Below are 17,028 nucleotides of genomic sequence, written 5' to 3'. Positions count from 1 at the left end.
GAAGGCTGTGCAGGGACTCTGCATATCCCTCAGTGTCTGTTGAAATAATCCCAACACAAAATAAGGCTTAATCAATAGCATGAACTCACAACCCAGATCTCTGCAATGGAGAGCAGAGACAGGAAAAGTTCCCTTCTTGCCAGGCCTGAGAAAGCTGCAGCGCCTCTCTCTCCCCTTCACCTCCACCCTGAGTCCTTTCTAGGCTATTGAGGGAGTCTTGGGGGAGGAAACAGAGCAGGGAGAGGGCTGGAGAAGGTCACTGGAGTATGATGGGGCCTCCTTGGTAGAGAGGGTGAGGGAACCTTCTGCCTTTAAATATTTTGAAATAGCAATAAACATAACAAGTACAAAAAACTTTGGCAACACAGAAGACACGTGGTCTCTTCTGGCTTGATGGCCCCATCTCCCAGATCCCAGGCACAGGAGCCCAGGTTCACATCAGCAGGAGGCTGAGATCAGAGTTTCTGTGGACTTTCCAAGTGTGTTTATTCATATTCCTAAGGGGCCTGCTGAGGTTCCCAGCGACTGCTGAGGAAGGGAAAAAAGCAGCCCCTGACATCCAGAACTGATTTGACATTCACAGCTAGACCTCAGACACTCAGAGCCAGGTCATATTCTTCTCCTGTTGGGCCATAAATGATCACAAAATACCAACCTCAGATAAAATCACTCTGAGATCATGATAAAATAAGACAAAATAAGGCCACTTCATAAGTTTATCTAAGCACAGACAAAAATAAGGTCACAGTGCTGCCACCCATAAAATACCAAACATACCCCTCTTTTGGCTAAAATGAATGACTGCTGTATTTTTAGCAGCTCTTTTGAGATATAATTCACATGACACACAAGTCATCCATTTAAAGTGTACAATTCAATGGCTGTGATTATATTCACAGAGCTGTGCTACCACCACCATAGAAAATTTAGAACATTCCCATTGCCCCAGAAAGGAACCCTGCACCCCTCAGTCATTCCCTCCAAATCCACCCACCCCCCTGTGCCCTAGGAAACCCCTAAAGAGACTTTCTGCCTCTACAGATGTACCTATTCTGGACATTTCATACAAGTGGATCATACAATATGTGGTCCTTTGTGACTGTCTTCTTTCACTTAGTGTAATGTTTCCAAGTTTCATACATGTTGTAGCATGTATCAGTAACTCACTTCCTGCAATGAATTTTATATGTCAACTTGCCTGGGGCATGTATGTGTGTTAGGCATAACCACTCCTATTGGCTCCATGGCAGGATGTACTCAGAAGCGTCACTTTCATACCTCTGATCCCAGCAATTCTACTTCTAAGGATGGACTAATTCTACTACTAATTAAATAAACAAATCCTGAAAGAATTTAGCATCATGCTTATAGCAGCATTATTTTAAAAACTAAAAAAAAAAAAAAAAAAAGAAAGAAAAAAATCCAACTATCTAATAGCAGAGAAATGGCTACATTCAGTAAGTACATCTTACAAAAGGTGTGTGGTTGTTGGGATATAAAGAAAAAAAATTCTGGTGGGAGGGTGTAGCTCAAGTGGTAAAGCACATGCCTAACATGCACAAGGTCCTGGGTTCAATTCCCAGTACCTCCTCTAAAAATACATAAACCTAATTACCCCCCTACAAAAAGAAAAGAAAAAAACTCTGAAAGAAAATACAGCAAAAACTTTAGGGTGGTAAGATTACAGGTGATTTTTCACTTTTTCTTTTAAATTATCTACAAATGCAAATATACTGAGTTTTATGTAATACAAATAGCATTTTCTCATTCTGACTTAAAAACAAAATGCTGAAACTACAAAAGTGGGAGTTACATATCCTCACACAAGGAACTGGAAATCTCACACACTGCTGGGAGGAATGGTAATAACCACTCTGGAAAAGAGTTTTTCACTTTTTTAAAATGTTATATGTACACTTACCATAAGATCCAGCCATTCCAGGACTAGGTATTTACACTGTAGGGGACAACTATTCTTGGTAGTCTTATAGGTAACAGCCCCAAACTGGAAACAACCCACAGGTCTACCAGCAGACAAACAGATAATCAGATTGTGGTACATCCATACAATGGAATACTATTCAGCAAAAAATAAACTATTAGGGTGAGGAGGGAAAAATCAGGAGTTGAGGATTAACAGACACTCATTACTATATATAAAATAGATAAACAACAGGGACCTACTGTATAGCACAGGGAAATATATTCAATTTCTTGTGATAACATATAATGGAAAAGAATCTGAAAAGAATATACATGTATGTATATGTTTAACTGAATCACTTTGCTGTACACCTGAAACTATCATTGTAAATAACTACTTCAATAAAAAATTTAAAAATATATATATATAAACTATTGACATACAACAACATAGATGAATCTCAAAGTAATTATGCTGGATGAAAGAAGCCAAACAAAAAGAGAGGACATACTGAAGGATTACACTTACAAAACTCTAGAAAATGCAAGCTAATCAACAGTGACAGAAAGCATATCATTGGTTCCTTGGGAATTGGGAATGGGGAAAGGACAAGGGGTAATTACAAAGGGCCATGGGGACCTTCAGGGTTGATGGATACATATGGTCACTATCATGATTGTGGTGCTAGTTTTGTGATGTGTACACATCAAAACTTATTGAATCACACACTTCAAATATGGGGTTTATTGTACATAAGTTTGACCTGAATAAAGTTGTTTTGAAAAAAATCCCCATTTGATCTGATTACCAGCCATAGGTCATTGCTTTTATCAGCATTTTTTAATATGGTAGAGTCATATCATGGATAAATTCAACCGAGGATTTACAAACAAAAAATAAAAGAGAAGCGAGGGGAGGGTATAGCTCAGTGGTAGAGGGCATGCCTACATGTAAAAGGCCCTGGGTTCAATTTCCAGTACTTTTGTTTAAATAAATAAATAAATAAATAAATAAATAAAGCAAGCAAGCAAGCAAGCAAGCAAAATTACCCCTCCCCCCATAAAAAGAAGTTTAAGAAAATAAATAAAAGAGGAGAACGCATTTCAACAGGTGCGGAGGTAGCTCACCCCTTTCCAGTCCAGGGCTGAGCCTGAGGCCGGAGGTAGGACTCTGTTGGGCCCTCAGCCCCTCAGCCAGGCTCAGCTCCTGGCTGCCTCTTCAAAGTGTAGGTATTTCTCCAAGCTTGAGGGCAGTCTGAGATATTTTTTAAATAACGTTTGCTATTTGTACTGAGTGTAGAACTTAACCTTCGTGAAGAAGCATGATATAGCCTTCGTATAAAAGTAAAATCCATTTCAAACTTTGAAGCAAAGCTGCAGCAACAGTGATAGCTCTACTGACACTTTTATTGTTCCCTCTTTTCAGTTTCAGGAAGAGATTATTAGCCATGGTTTCCCGTTAAACTGGAAACACCCAGAGGCTGCACATGGAAAGTGAGTAACTGGCCTGGGAAGGCAGGGAGGACAGTGGAGTGACTAAGACTTCAGACAGACCAGTCTGAATGCAGTTTCTGCCACAACTAGCTGGATGGCTTCAGGCAAGTCACTGAACCTTTCTGAGCCTTGAATTTCTCATGTATAAAATGGGGTGATACCACCCACACAGCAGGGTTGTAAGAGTTAAAAAAACAAAAACAAAAACAGTGACATTGGTAATACAAGGCCAGTGCAGCCCAGTTAAAGGACTCCAGCTGTTTGCAGTCAGGTGCTAGAAAATGTGAAAGCAGAGTTTTGCTTCCAAGTTTCTGTTAAGAGGGCTGGAGAAATCTGAAGTTAAAGAGCTTTTTTTTTTTTTTTTTTTTTTTTTTTAGATCAAAGGACTGAAGGAGTGAAGGAAAATTTCTTCTTCCAGGCCCCCTATTCCTTGAGCTCCCTGCCCCTGCCCCCAGTGCAGACCAGGCTCCTGGGGGCAATAATCTGCTCCTGGCCTCTGGTGCTGGCCCTGGCCCACACCCCCATGAATATGAGGGATCTTTAGGGGAACCCGGTGCTTCTGGTCTGCTTCCAGCTTCAGTGGGGTAGCCTCAGTGATTATGCTGTCCAGATGGTACAACACAACTGGGCTGGGGTCACATCCATTAGAGCACTGCCTCAGGGAGCTTGTGTATGACTTACCCCAATTGCAGCAGGGAAGCAGCAAAGCCTAGGAGCCCAGGAGCAGGGGGAGGAATGGAAGCTGAGGCAAGGGCCATCTCTAACCCTGCTGGTTAGCATAAGTCTACACATCATAGCCCTAGGTTTGGATTATTTGTTTCAATACAGCTAGGAATTTTCCAGAGCCCTCTTAAAAAAAATATTTTCGCGGGGGAGGTAACTAGGCTTATTTATCTATTCGTTCACTTATTTATTTTTTCTTTTTTATTTAATGGAAGTACTGGGTATTGAACCCAGGACCTCGTGCAAGCTAAGCCTGCGCTCTACCACTGCGCTATATCCTCCTCCCCCACCTTACTTCTTTAAACCTGCTAATTAAGTGTTCTGGCATCGTCTCTGAATTTTTAATTTCCCTTCCAGAGTACTATTTTGTTGATAGCTTGTTCTCTCAAGTGGTATTGCATTTAGTAATATTTTTTGCTGTTGTGATTTTTTTTGTTGTCGTTATTTCAAATCTTACTACTCAAATTTGTCTCCCTTTCCAGGTTAGGGGACGGTGAGTAAATGTTCCAAAGCTACCATTTTGTGTATTATGGGCAACCAAGAAAGGAGCATGTGTTTGGAGGCGGAATCCCAGAGTTCACGGGTGTAGAGAGGCGTTCAGGAACCTAGCTCCCCAATCCTGCTTTCAGCACAAGAGGGCCACTTGCAAATGATTTCTTTTGAAAACCAATGCTTCAAAACCGAGACTGAAGTTAAGATTAAAATACTAATGAATTTTAGCGACGGAGCCAATAGAGAGTGAGAGCCTCGGAAGGGCCTCTGAGGCGCCAGATTGAGGCCGATTTAAAAGGCGGACTTGACGAGACTTAGACCCCGCGGTGGTGGGGAGTGAGGGGAAGCCCCCCTCCCGGGGGGACCCCACCTCCACCCCCTACCCCTACCCTGCTTCCCACCCGGCTCCCCGCACTCACTGAGCACCTGGAGGCGGGGCGGTACATTTGGGCTCCGAGTACCTGGTGCAGAAGTTTGTGCTCAGGTTATGTCCGATGGTCTGGCTCCACGCCAGGCCCCTCCCACCGCCCCGCGCCCGCCTTGCTCCCCAGTTCCAAACCAGAGCCAATCAGCGCCCAGTGACTCTGGGCAGGGAAACCAATCGATTGGTCCTGCCTTGCATTCAAGACTGCAAGTAGAGCGTCGTGCCCTCGATCGGTGGCCGGTACTGGGCCCCAGGCAGGGACCGTGCTAAGTTCGAGGACCTTGCTCGGTGGTTGCCTCTTGGGCGGCTGGGGGGTCGAGGTTCCTTCGTGTGGGAGGAAATTGTACTTGAACAGTTCAGGCCCGAAAAGAGCACTATCCCAGGCCCTGCCCCTACCTCGCGGTGTGACTTGGGGGTGGGTCATGCATTCTCTCTGTGGCTGTTACTCCACCTATAAAATGAATGAGTGGGATAAAAACGGTCTCTACAGTCTCTCGTTTATCCTGACCTTGCAAACCCAGGATCGGCGCCGGTGTGTGTGCGGTGATGTCAGTGGTCGGGGACCACTGAAGATTTTTCAGCAATGACACTCACTACAGCCAGGTTTCCCCCAGTTCAGTTTTCTGAGGGTGGAAAGTGATTTTCCCAATTCGTTCATGTCTTAAAAAAAAAAAAAAAAACTCTGACGTTGGCCTTCACCTACATTGCTGTGTGACTTGGGACAAATTACAGCCCCATCTTTGGGCCTGTAGCCCTATCTATAAAATAAATTCAGAAGGCCCGAGATCCTAAGGTCCTCCCCGCCACATCATTTTCATAACATTGCCAATACATCCTACAACTGAATAAACCCAGATCCTGGCAAGCTGCCAGGTCAGAGGGCAGTCATTTGATGGAGACACTTCCGGGGTAATTCTGAGCCATTGGCCAGTAGGAGCTCACCTTTCCTCAGTCTGCCACCCACGCTGAGTGAATTAAGACAAATCTCCTTCATTGACAAATATTTGTGCAACTCCTACTGTGTACTAATGTGTAATACTGCTGTGGGAGAAGGCAGCTTGGTTCCTGACCTGAAGAAGCTCAGGGCCTCGGGGTTGAGAGAGACTGACCAGGGTGGAGAAGAGAGATCTGCAGAGTGACATCTACCACAAAATCCTGGAGCCTGGGCGGAGGGCCTCGCATTTGCTGCCCGGTTTGAGGTGTTGGAACTAGGACATTTCAGGCCAAAGGGGTTGTACAAACCTCACTGGGGTGTTCAGGGTGGGTGGAATCAGAAATTCGAGGAGGCTGAAATAGCAAGGAGGTGAAACCCTGGAGCTGCCTGTTAAATGGACGCAGGCAGAGATGAGTTGGACAGCGGGGTGTGACAGGTGCCTTGAAAGCGAGTTCAGGATGTGGGGCATTGTGTCTAGATAGAATCATGCTTAGTGGGAGCCCTGGGTTTCATTCTAGCCCTGGGATGAGGAGGGGGAACCTGTCAGGGTTCCTGAGCCACCTGCGCTCGCCCTCCCAGAGCCATAAGTTGCAGCTCACACGAAGTAACTCCGCCTCCACTTTTGTCCGCTCAGACCCGGGGCTGCACTCTGACAAGGATGTCCCATGACCCACCCCTGAAGGCGCTGAGGACGATGCGGCTGCAGGGAGGCCCTGGCTGGGAGAAGTCTCTGCTCCCTGGAGGTGTAATCTGAACCCTACAAAGGGCCATTTACACGGTTCCCAGAAGTCCGTAACTTCTTTCAAGGTCACCAGGTTAGCACAGCCCATCGCTCTGCCTCTTTCCCCTGAAACAGCACTTCCACACCTCTATTTCCCTTCAAGAGATGCCCTTATCTTTCCTTTTAATCTGAGGCGGGAGGTTAAGGTTGCATGCCTGGGCCTGCGAGGGCCCAAGGATCCGTCGCGTTGAGCACCGGAGTTCCAAGCGCTAAAATTCCGGACGGGAAGGAGGCCAAAGGGGCATAACCAGAAGTTGGCCTTTAGCCGCGGGCTCCACGGTCCTGGAACACGATCCTCCCCAGACTAGCTCGGCTCCGGTTCCCTCCTTCTTTCTCTCCGCCTCATCTCAGACCTCCAACTCTGCCCCGACCCTCTGAGCACAAGCCCCACACAGCCTCTGGGGCTTGAGGCCCGGGTCCAGGAGCTCGGCCCTGCCTGGACCTTCCCTCTGCCTGGCTTCCTACACTAAAACTCGCGGTAGGGGAGTGGGGCTCTCACTGCCCCTATGGGGCTTAAATTTGCACCTCGAGGTGCTGTCCATGCCGTGGTGCTGAAGCTCCCCACGGCCTCCACCCCTACGAGAAGCCGCGTCCCCTGCTGTAGTCTCTGCTCAGGATCCGACCTGAATTCCAAGCAGTGTATACACTGGTCCAGTAACCAGCATGGACCATTGTCTACCTCAACAGTTTTGCTGGTTTGAACTAGAGGCACGCAGGAACTCCAAATTTGCCTGAGGAGGCTCAGAGAATGTCCATGACCTGACCAGATCCAGGGACTACGGGAGGGATGGGCAAAACTCGAATCCCATGCTCTGTCCCGGCGCTGGTAGGAACTCATACACTATGGACATAGGCCTTGCGCACTCCAGACCTGTCCTGATAATTGTGTGGGGAGACAGGGAAGGTTTTCCTCTGTTTCCAGGGACTCAGCTTCCTTACAGGCATCCAAGCTGCACAGACCCTACTATCTGCGAGGCAGGAAAAAAAAAAAATCCCCCTCCCCTGCACCTTTCACACAGTGAATATACCCTCCTCTAACTCTGGGTGACCCCCAGCTCGTGTCGGCGTCCCCATCCGTGCCTCCCAAAGTTTGGGCAAGGAGGAAGGTGCCAGCTGTTCCCAAAGTAGAGTGCTGTAACTTCCGGTCCAGATCTTTGCCTTTGAGGGTGTAGATGAAGAGGTTGCCCAAAGAGTAGTGCGTGATCGCAATAGTGGTAATGCTGGAAAGCATGAAGAAGATACAGCTCCTTGGTGATGGGACTAGTTCAGAAAAAAGGAAGAAGGCACAACGAACAGCCAGGATGCCGCGCTTGTGCGCTCAACCCAGGCCTGGGAGGGCCCTGCTGCACCTCGGCTTCCACGGTGTCCCTGCAAGGTCTTCCAGCGCGGCAGCGCAGTCTTCTTGCACCTTCTGATCATCAGCCCGGGGCGCAGTGTGAAACCAGAGAGTGCAGGCGGAAGTCTGCAGAGCAGGGTGGCAGGTGCCGTCCAGCACGTGCCAGGCGAGCTGAGCCTGTGGCAAGCGCCCAGCACTGCCAGCAAGGCTGCCGGCGGAGGCTGACCCAGGTGGCGGGCGCTCGGGCTGAAAGTGGCACGCGCCGCGGAGCCAGCTGTCAGGCAGCGCTGCACGGAGCCGGCGGCGCTGTGGAGGTCTAGGCGCCGACCCGCACCTCCAACTGCCGGCTGCAGGAGACGCCTTCGAGGACACCGGCGGCGGCAGCGCGGAGCTGTGGATTTCGAGCAAGCGAGTGTGGAATGTTTCCTGTGAGAAAAGAGGATCCAAGCTAGCGGAAGACTCCACAAGGGGCTGCTGGTCCACAGGTTCTCAGAGGCCCCCAGCTGATTGCCCAGCTGCTTCCCGGCCAGCCCTGGGAGGGTGAAGATTCAGCGAGAAGACGGCACATCACCTCCCCCGGGTACAAAATGAAAATGCAGAACCCCTTGCTCAAAAATGAAGATTTTCGAGATGCCGACAGCAGAACATTCAACCAAGCACAGCCCTCTGTGCAACTATACAAACTCCCACTACCTTGAAGCCAGCCCTGCCTCTACTGCATGGGTCACATTAAACTTTACCCTTCAAGGTTAACTTTGGGTAAAGTTACTTACTAGAGCAGAACCGCTGCCCTCTCTTCATTCTTTGCCATAATAAGGGAGGAGGCAGGGCAGACTGAGCTGACCACCCCACAGGTACCCATGTGTAGCCCTTATCAGAGGTGGCACGTGAGCTATCTATGCAGCCTTGTTAAATCTCAGCTCCTATCTGCAGCCCTGACACCTTCATCCTTCCCCAGGGCATGGGGGAGCCAGAGTCATACCTGAAGGAAGTGGCTAGGGTGGGGTCTTTAGGGGACTTGCTGACATTCTCAGTTTCTTGTCTCAGTTTCCCCTCTGATATGTAGGCATAGGTCAGATGTTAAATGAGCTTGCACGTGGTAGTAGTATCCTGGAAGTCTCCTGAAGGGGGCTGTTAAATACAAGGCAACAGGTCCCAAATAGTCACTTAGGCTAAGCTACTTACTGTCCAATTGAGACTTAACTTAATTGTAGTTCCAGCTCTCCCCCAAACAAAATCTTAAATCAATCAGGAATCTCCCAACCAGCACGAGTTTGGTAATCTGCCTCATTCTGAATGACCCCTGCCATTCCCCAATGGAAAGTCCTTGCCATAAGCAATCCCCCCCTTTGTCTAGTATAAATTCCTTGTTCCCTCTCTCTCTGCCTGTACAAGTCTTTCCTTTTGTACAGCACCTCAGAGCCGCTTTCTGTCTGCGAGATTGGATGCTGCCCAATTCATGAATCATTGAATAAAGCCAGAGAGATCTTTAAAATTTATTCAATTGGATTTGTTTTTTTTAACAGAGCTAAAGGTCTGGGTATAAAGAATTGTTTTTCAACTCTCTTAATGCTATTTTATTGTCACTAAATGACATGCTCCCCTAAACTGAAAAAGAAACACAAGACTAATCTACAGCGAGGAGAACTTCGAAACTGTAAAAAGCCCAGAGCAGTTGGAAGATAAGGGACAGCAGAGGGCGCTGTTGTTGTGCAAACACACCCATAGGAGCAGGCCCCCACCGCACCCCACCCAGGCACGGATTTTTTTCTTACACATCTCTACACCACAAATCTACACAGAGATACCCTCCTTACCCCCTTAACCCTATCCACCTCATAGTCTCTATCTTACAAGTACTTCAGAGGTCAGATTAGAATTCCTGACTCAGAGTCTAACTGGCCTCTGGGGGTCTCTTGGACCCTTATCCCACCTCCAAACTATTTTCATGTACTGATGGTAGTTCTCAGTGAGGCACTGGGGCGAGGATCTGAGACCCCTAGTTTCCTTCCCCAGCCTGTGGCCCTGACTCTCCAGTGGAAAGATGTTCCATGCAGTGTTATTTACAATGGAAAGTAAACTGAGGATACAACCTATGTACATTGCAGAACCACAAGATGACAGTCGCAGAGGCTGTGAGGCAACATGGACTCATGTTAATATTGAAATGTGAATGTTACAAAGCAGGACACTAAATCCTTCACAGTGTCAACAGTATTTTGCATATAGATAAAGATCGAAAGAGAAGTTGGAAAAATTAAACAGATGGATTAAGGTGGGGTGGATGATTATCCTCTATAAATTGTTTTCTTTAAAATATGCTAAACTGTAAAATGGTTACCTCTGGGAGATAAGGTTATCAGTAATTTTTTTCCCTGCTTCTTTCCAAATATCCTACAATGAGTAGGTATTATCTGGATAACCAGAGAAAAAGAAGTTCACACACACACACACACACACACACACACACACACCAGAAAGAGGCTATTCTCTTCATGGTGCCACAGCATTAACTGAGGGGGGGGGACTGTTCCCTTTCCCCTCAAGGCTGCCTGTGTGATTCTTCTCTTTTTCTCCCTACCTGGTTCCACCCTCACCACCTTCTTCAGAGGTCCTTCCACCACAGAGCAGAATATATAGGAATGCTACACTTGCAAAATCCAAAGCAGCTCTGATTCCAGCCTCCTGCTGATGTGACCCTGGGTGCCTGTGGCTGAGACACTGAGAGGGGAGGGGACAGCCATGGGGGAGTTTTCCTGACTTCTCTGCAGGGTGGGAACAGGACATATGTCATCTCAATTGCTGGATTATTCCATGCTTCCTGCTGCTTCTTCCAGCTTTTATTATTTCAAAATGTTCAGGAGCAGAAGTTTCCATCAAACTCTCTACTGAAGAGGCCACTAACCTGCCCCTGGGATAGCTCTCTCTCTGTTCCCCCTTCCTGCTCACCCAGCGTTCTCTCTATAGACCAGAAAAATAGGGTAGGCGTGAAGATGAGGGGAGAGGAACTGTAGCTTCCGCGGATGCTGGCAGGAGAAGTGCTTCCTTGTCTCTGCTAGAACATGGCAGAGATCCAGGTACGGGAGTGGTGGCGCCCAGGCTACTGATTAAACACTGTTTTGCATATGGGCTTAATCTCAATATCCAGGGACACAAAAGCTGGAGTCTCAGCAAACATTTCCTTGAATCAACTGTTAATCAAAAGGGACTCTTGAGGGTACAGAAAGCTGGGGGTTCTAATGAGAGGGAAGTATATGTGTTGGACAGAATGAGATGGCACGGGGGTGGGGGCAGGAGACTCGGGTTCAAATCCCAGTTCTGCTCTTTCCGTGCTGGGCAACACGAGTCACTGCCCTCTCTGAGCCTCAGCTCCCTCCTCTGGAACTCAAAGAAGTAGTCTGAGGATCTCTGTTCCTTTCTAGGACCAAGTGACTTGGAATCTAAAAAAAATGACACAGGCTCATACAGGCACCTCACATCTGCATGGCCTGCTGTTGTCTATGGCAATGCACCCCTAATAAACTCCTTTACTATGCTCCTCCTTCATCTCTGGTAAATTCTTTTACCAACCCGAGTCACTGGCTCCCCAGCTCCCCAGCCTGCTTGTGTCCCACAATGTTCGGTGGCCCATACGTGGCTAAGACTCCGAGGGAGCCCCCTTGGCTTCTCTCTCCCCTCCCTGTGGGATCTCCCCCGGCTTGATCTGATGCTCTATTCTGGAACAGGCTTCCCTCGTCCCTTTCTGCTTTCCTTTCTCATACCTTCCTGCCGCACTCTAGCATTCAGGAATTTCCTGAAGTCTTGCTGAGGATCGAGGAACCCTGGCTGGGCTACTCTCAGCAGGCTCTGAAACTCAGTCTCACAGACAGAAATGAGCCCCAGCCCCTAGTGGTGAACACACACAGGAAAGAAAGCTTTTCTTTTCTAAATTCCCTTCTCTCCATCTCTCCCTTCCTCTGACTCTGGCCCTTGAGATGCTCCTTGGTTCTCAGGCCCAACCACATGGTGCACCTCTGTGCCTTCTCTCTGTGTTTTGCGGGTCACGCCTCCAGTTGGCCAAGCCTCCTGCCTTCGATCGCCGCACCAGGTAGAAGTCGCAGTGGGTGAGTCCCCCTCCCTTTTTTCCTTTGCTTTTTGGTCCTTTGTGCAGGCTTTTCACCTGGTTTTGGCACTTGCGCCAGTGGCTTCTCTTTCTTGGGGTGGCCCAAAGTAAGAGGACGCTGGAAGCTTAGCTCCTCTCTGTAGGGTAGACCACTCCGGAATGGAGTCTGTGCTGGTTTTGAAGTAGAATTAATAAAATGGCCACATACAGGCTAACAGATTGCTTATTCTTGTGCTTGCCCTTAAAACGGTCAGCTAATCTGACTGGCCGGTTGCTACTCACAGCTCCAGGCCCATTGTTAAAACTAAAACTATTAATTTTACTGTTTCTGCTTTATTCCAATAATCGAAAGCAATAATCATGCTTGGTTTCTGAGTTGTTCTCCGGGGAGGTCGCAGAACTGTAACCTTACAGAGTAGGCTAAATACCAAGAAGACAGATAAAGATTGAAAAGGTGACAACCGCTAGCCTCTATAGAAGTGGTCCCCTAGGAGGTATCATGATGCATCATGACGCCATTCTAAGTCTTCTGATGAGAAAATAATTCTGTTGATCGTTATCAATGCTTTATTGTTTGAGCTACGGCTATATAATCACCCTACCCCATCCCCAAGGGGGGTGCACAGTTTTGAAGGCAGCAGCCTGCTGTGAGTCCCCTTTGCCTGGCAAAGCAATAAAGCCGTCTCTTTTCTTCTAAGCTCCAAGACCCTGTCTCTGAGTCTTTCTGCAACAGTTTCCTTCTCTCTTTGACACCTCCCTAACTACAATGGGAAATGCTTCTTCTAGTCCCCAGGACTCACCATTGGGTTGCATTTTAAAACACTGGAATAAGTTTGATCCCCAGACATTAAAGAAAAAGCAGCTTAGCTTTTTCTGTAATGTCACCTGGCCCCAATACCAACTTCCAGATCAGGAGACTTGGCCCCTTCATGGGACTCTGAGCTACAATCTTGATTCTTTCCATCACAAATTGGGCAAATGGTCTGAGGCTCCCCTCTGTTCAGGCCTTTATGGCCCTCTCCTAAAATTAGGATCTTTGTAAAAATTGCCACGTGTGTCTCTCCTGATTCCTGGAGACACCGCCACACTCCAGTCCTCCAGGACCCAATGATCAGTCAGACTTCCTAGATGACCCCCTTCTCTCTCAGGATCCTAACAGCCATCAAATCCCTTCTCTGTACCCTTCATTGTCTCAACAATCGGGAGGAAATATCGAGGTCTGAGGTTTCATGATCTTATGCAGAATTAAAGTTAAAGCAGTCGTTAGGTTTATGGTCAACTCCCTATGTCCAGTACTTCTGGGTTACCTTGGTGGATTTCTCCACTCTAAGACTCTAAGGGTCTAGTCGTTAGGCCCTTAGGAAATGTATTGAGAAGAAAGAAATGATAGTTCTGTTCAGGCCCCTAGTGAGATTACTAGGTGGGATTGCCTCACCTGGTCAATTAATCCCTGCTCTAATCCTGGCCAAAGATTTGAATTTTCTTCTGAAGTTACTCAAGCTCAATCAGAGCAACAAGTAGCAACCTGAAGCAGTAACCAGATACACAGTTTTACAGGAGATTTGTGATTATAAAAGTATTACTCTAGATATGGGAAGAAGCAACAAGAGGGAATATCTTCTTGGACCGTAACTGACTAGTCAGACAGGTGGTCCAGAAACTTTACTACTGTTATTAAGACCTAGTCCCGTAATAGCACAGTGAGTGGCCTGTCAATGAAATCTTCGCCTGACCTAGGAATGAGCGCTCCTAGCTCCGTGGGATGAAAAAGTCATGAAATGCCTCCCAAGCCATGGTCAAATTTACGATGATCGATGACCGATGATCGATCGCGAGGGTGACACAGAAGGGAAGGGGGCAGGGCATAGCCATTCAAGGAATGGCACAGCAAGTAACATCAAATTGAGTCAACTCCCAGTAGGTCTTGAGGATTAAGATGGTGGGACATATGACTTCTAGTAGACTCTGAGCTTCATTATACTCTCACTGTAACATATTAGCATGGTAAATAACATGCCCACAGGCACCATGACAGTCCCAAGGCTAACCATAAAAGGTCAAAGAGTGGGTGGTGGCCCAATTCTTGGGAATCCCAGCCTCTTCCCACTTGTAGGTATGTGAAGCTACTGAGCCCATAAAAACTGGTGACACTGCCCTTCACCACCTCTCACTCCCTCCTCTTCAGAGGTGGCCCACACTGTCTGTGGAGTGTGTACTTACTTTTACTTTAACCTGAGCACCCAACCCCCACACCTCATGGCCTTTCTCTTGCCTTTTGAAACAGCCTACCCTCTATGCAGTATGTATCTCTCTAAATAAATCTACCTTTACTCAACTTGAATTCTGTCCTGTGCGAAGCCAAGGACCCACACCTGGCGGGGCATGTCCTAGGGACTCAGTCCAGACTTGTGACATGGCCCCCCTCACGCCCCACATCCGTTTTCCCTGCATCAAGGGCATTTGCCATCTGCCTCCACAAGGGTTAAGTCGCAAGCCAGTGAAGTCACTGACCTTCAGCGCACCCTGAAAGGAGATCGGGGGAGAGCAGGAATGAGGCACTCTGTGCTCTGGGAAAGCTGGTGAAACAGGCCTTCAGAGAGTTAGATATTTTCAGGAAAAGATTTTATGAGCCCGAATTCTTGCATCTCCTCATATCTAGAAAAGCATTAAAATCACTGATGGTGACATCTACTTCGGCCATTAAGGAGAGCGGTCGTGCAAACCACACTGCTTTTGCCATCCTTGTGCCAAAGTTTATGGCAAAGTAGTCACTAAACAGGTCTCTGACTGGTTCTCCAATGCCTTTCTCTGGATCCCTGAAGGGATCAGGTCTTTCTTTGCAGACATTCTCAAATTTCTTCTCTCTGTTTTTACTGGGTTTAGCTATCTGTCATGGTATCCGCCTACTTTTGAGTTGTATTTATTCCTCTTCTACAGACATGATTGTCTCTCTTTGAGGTCCAAGAACTTAGGAAAAAATGCACCCCTCCTACCAAGATTGCCACCATGAACCAAACCAACATCCTGGTGATGCAGCTCTTGGAAGCCACTGGGGTCTCCTTCCGCTCTCACCTTTAAGGCTGCTGGGATATTGGGGCCCCATATTCCCAGACAGACTGCCACCATAGGTAGAGACAGTGTCACACCCCACATTCAGCAGGAAGTAGATACAGAAGATGAGAACTTTGCCCCTGTTCTGAAGACTTATCACTGCCCATCTGTCAGGTGAGAATGTGGGTCCAACTGACATCCTTTGAAGTCCAACGACCCCCCATTCCTGGGCTCTCAGATGTCTGCTTGTGATCCCTTAACAGATAAAGTACATTCTTCACTGGGCATCTTGGTCCTAACAAACGAATAGCCCTAAGTAGTGCCTAATCTCACAATAGCTCAGGCTGGCTTGTTTCAGCCCACCTTACCTGAGTCATAAACCCCAATGCCCTTCACAGACCCTAAATGTCTTACCTCACCTACAGCCAATCAGAGACTTGTGCACAAGCCGATCAGGCATCTTGTGACCCGACCTTACAAAAGATCCCAACAACTCGGTGCTCATCTGTGTGGTCCTAATAAACTCCTTTACTATTCTACTCCTTCAAAAAAAAAAAAGACACAAATGAACTTATTTACAAAACAGAAACAGACTCATAGAAAACAAACTTAGGGTTACCAGGAGGAAAGGGGTCAGGAAGGGATAAATTGGGAGTTCGAGATTTGCAGATACTAACTATATAAAATAAACAAACCACAAGTTTATAGCACAGTGAACCATGTTCAAATTTTGTAGTAACCTATACTGAAAAAGAACATGAAAATGAATATATGAATGTATATGTATGACTGAAACTTTATGCTGTGCACCAGAAATTGACACAACACTGTAAACTGAATACACTTCAATAAATAAATAACAAAAAAAGTCGAAAGGGGATGGGGGAGCGATAAATAGGGAATTTGGGATTAGTAGATAAAAACTACTATATATAAAATAGATAAACAAAGTCCTACTGTATAGCATAGGGAACTATATTCAACATCGTATAATAAACCATGATGAAAAAGAATATGTTTATATATAACTGAATCACCTTGCTGTACATCAGAAACTAACACAACATAATAAGTCAACTATACAACAATTAAAAAAATAAAAGCAAAGTTCAGTCCAATGTTCTAATCCCAGAAAACAAGTCCTCCCTGTCTGGTACCAAATACGCCTCCAGTCTCATCTCCCAGCACTCCCCCTCTCACCCCACTTCTATGCCTTTTCTCAGTCAGATTCCTCTGCCTGGATTTCCCTTCCCTTTTTATGTTAACATCTACTTGTCTTCCAATACTTGGCTTGAGTCTCATCTCCTCCAGGAGGCTTTCCCCAACTGCCCGGCTACCAGCTGGGCCAGGTGCCACTCCTCTGGGCCCCTGTAATATCATGGGCATCTGCTACTGTTGCCCGTAACAGCTATTCTTACAGCTGAGGTTTAATGAGCACTTACGAAGTGCCTGGACCACTGCCAGGCCTTTCACTCAGCATCATCTACTTGAATCCTGACCATGCCCCTCAGCCTTCTTCACCCCTCCCTAGGTCTTGGGAGATCAGGTGGAGCCTGGGCGTGCCAGGGCCCCTCCCTGGACTTAGCCCAGTGTCTCCTTCCACCCAATGCCACATCCACACCTGTCTAGGGTCAGGTAAAATCCAGTTAAAAGGACTTCCACTTAGAAATCATGGTGACATGTGCTCATGCGCCCAGGCCCAGGGCCAGCCCTTCTCCGGCTTTTGTCACTTAATTCTCACAGCAATCTATGAGGAAGATAGGGAAAT

The 17,028-nt window shown here is 47.2% G+C and overlaps 1 long non-coding RNA gene across 1 annotated transcript in view; it reads right to left on the bottom strand.

The window, feature by feature from the left end:
• Positions 1 to 8,521: 8,521 nt before the first annotated feature.
• The window catches only part of LOC135323192 (uncharacterized), a 30,820-nt gene continuing 22,313 nt past the window's right edge, over positions 8,522 to 17,028 (bottom strand). Inside the window, exons 9-10 of the long non-coding RNA XR_010384442.1 lie at positions 9,090 to 9,238; positions 8,522 to 8,639 (exon numbers count right to left, since the gene is read on the bottom strand). This is a non-coding gene — a long non-coding RNA (uncharacterized LOC135323192). The remainder of the gene's footprint in view (positions 8,640 to 9,089; positions 9,239 to 17,028) is intronic.

Source organism: Camelus dromedarius, chromosome 16 (genome assembly GCF_036321535.1).
Source record: "Camelus dromedarius isolate mCamDro1 chromosome 16, mCamDro1.pat, whole genome shotgun sequence".
NCBI classification, from domain to species: Eukaryota; Metazoa; Chordata; class Mammalia; order Artiodactyla; family Camelidae; genus Camelus; species Camelus dromedarius.
This window is presented reverse-complemented; position numbering and strand designations above follow the sequence as displayed.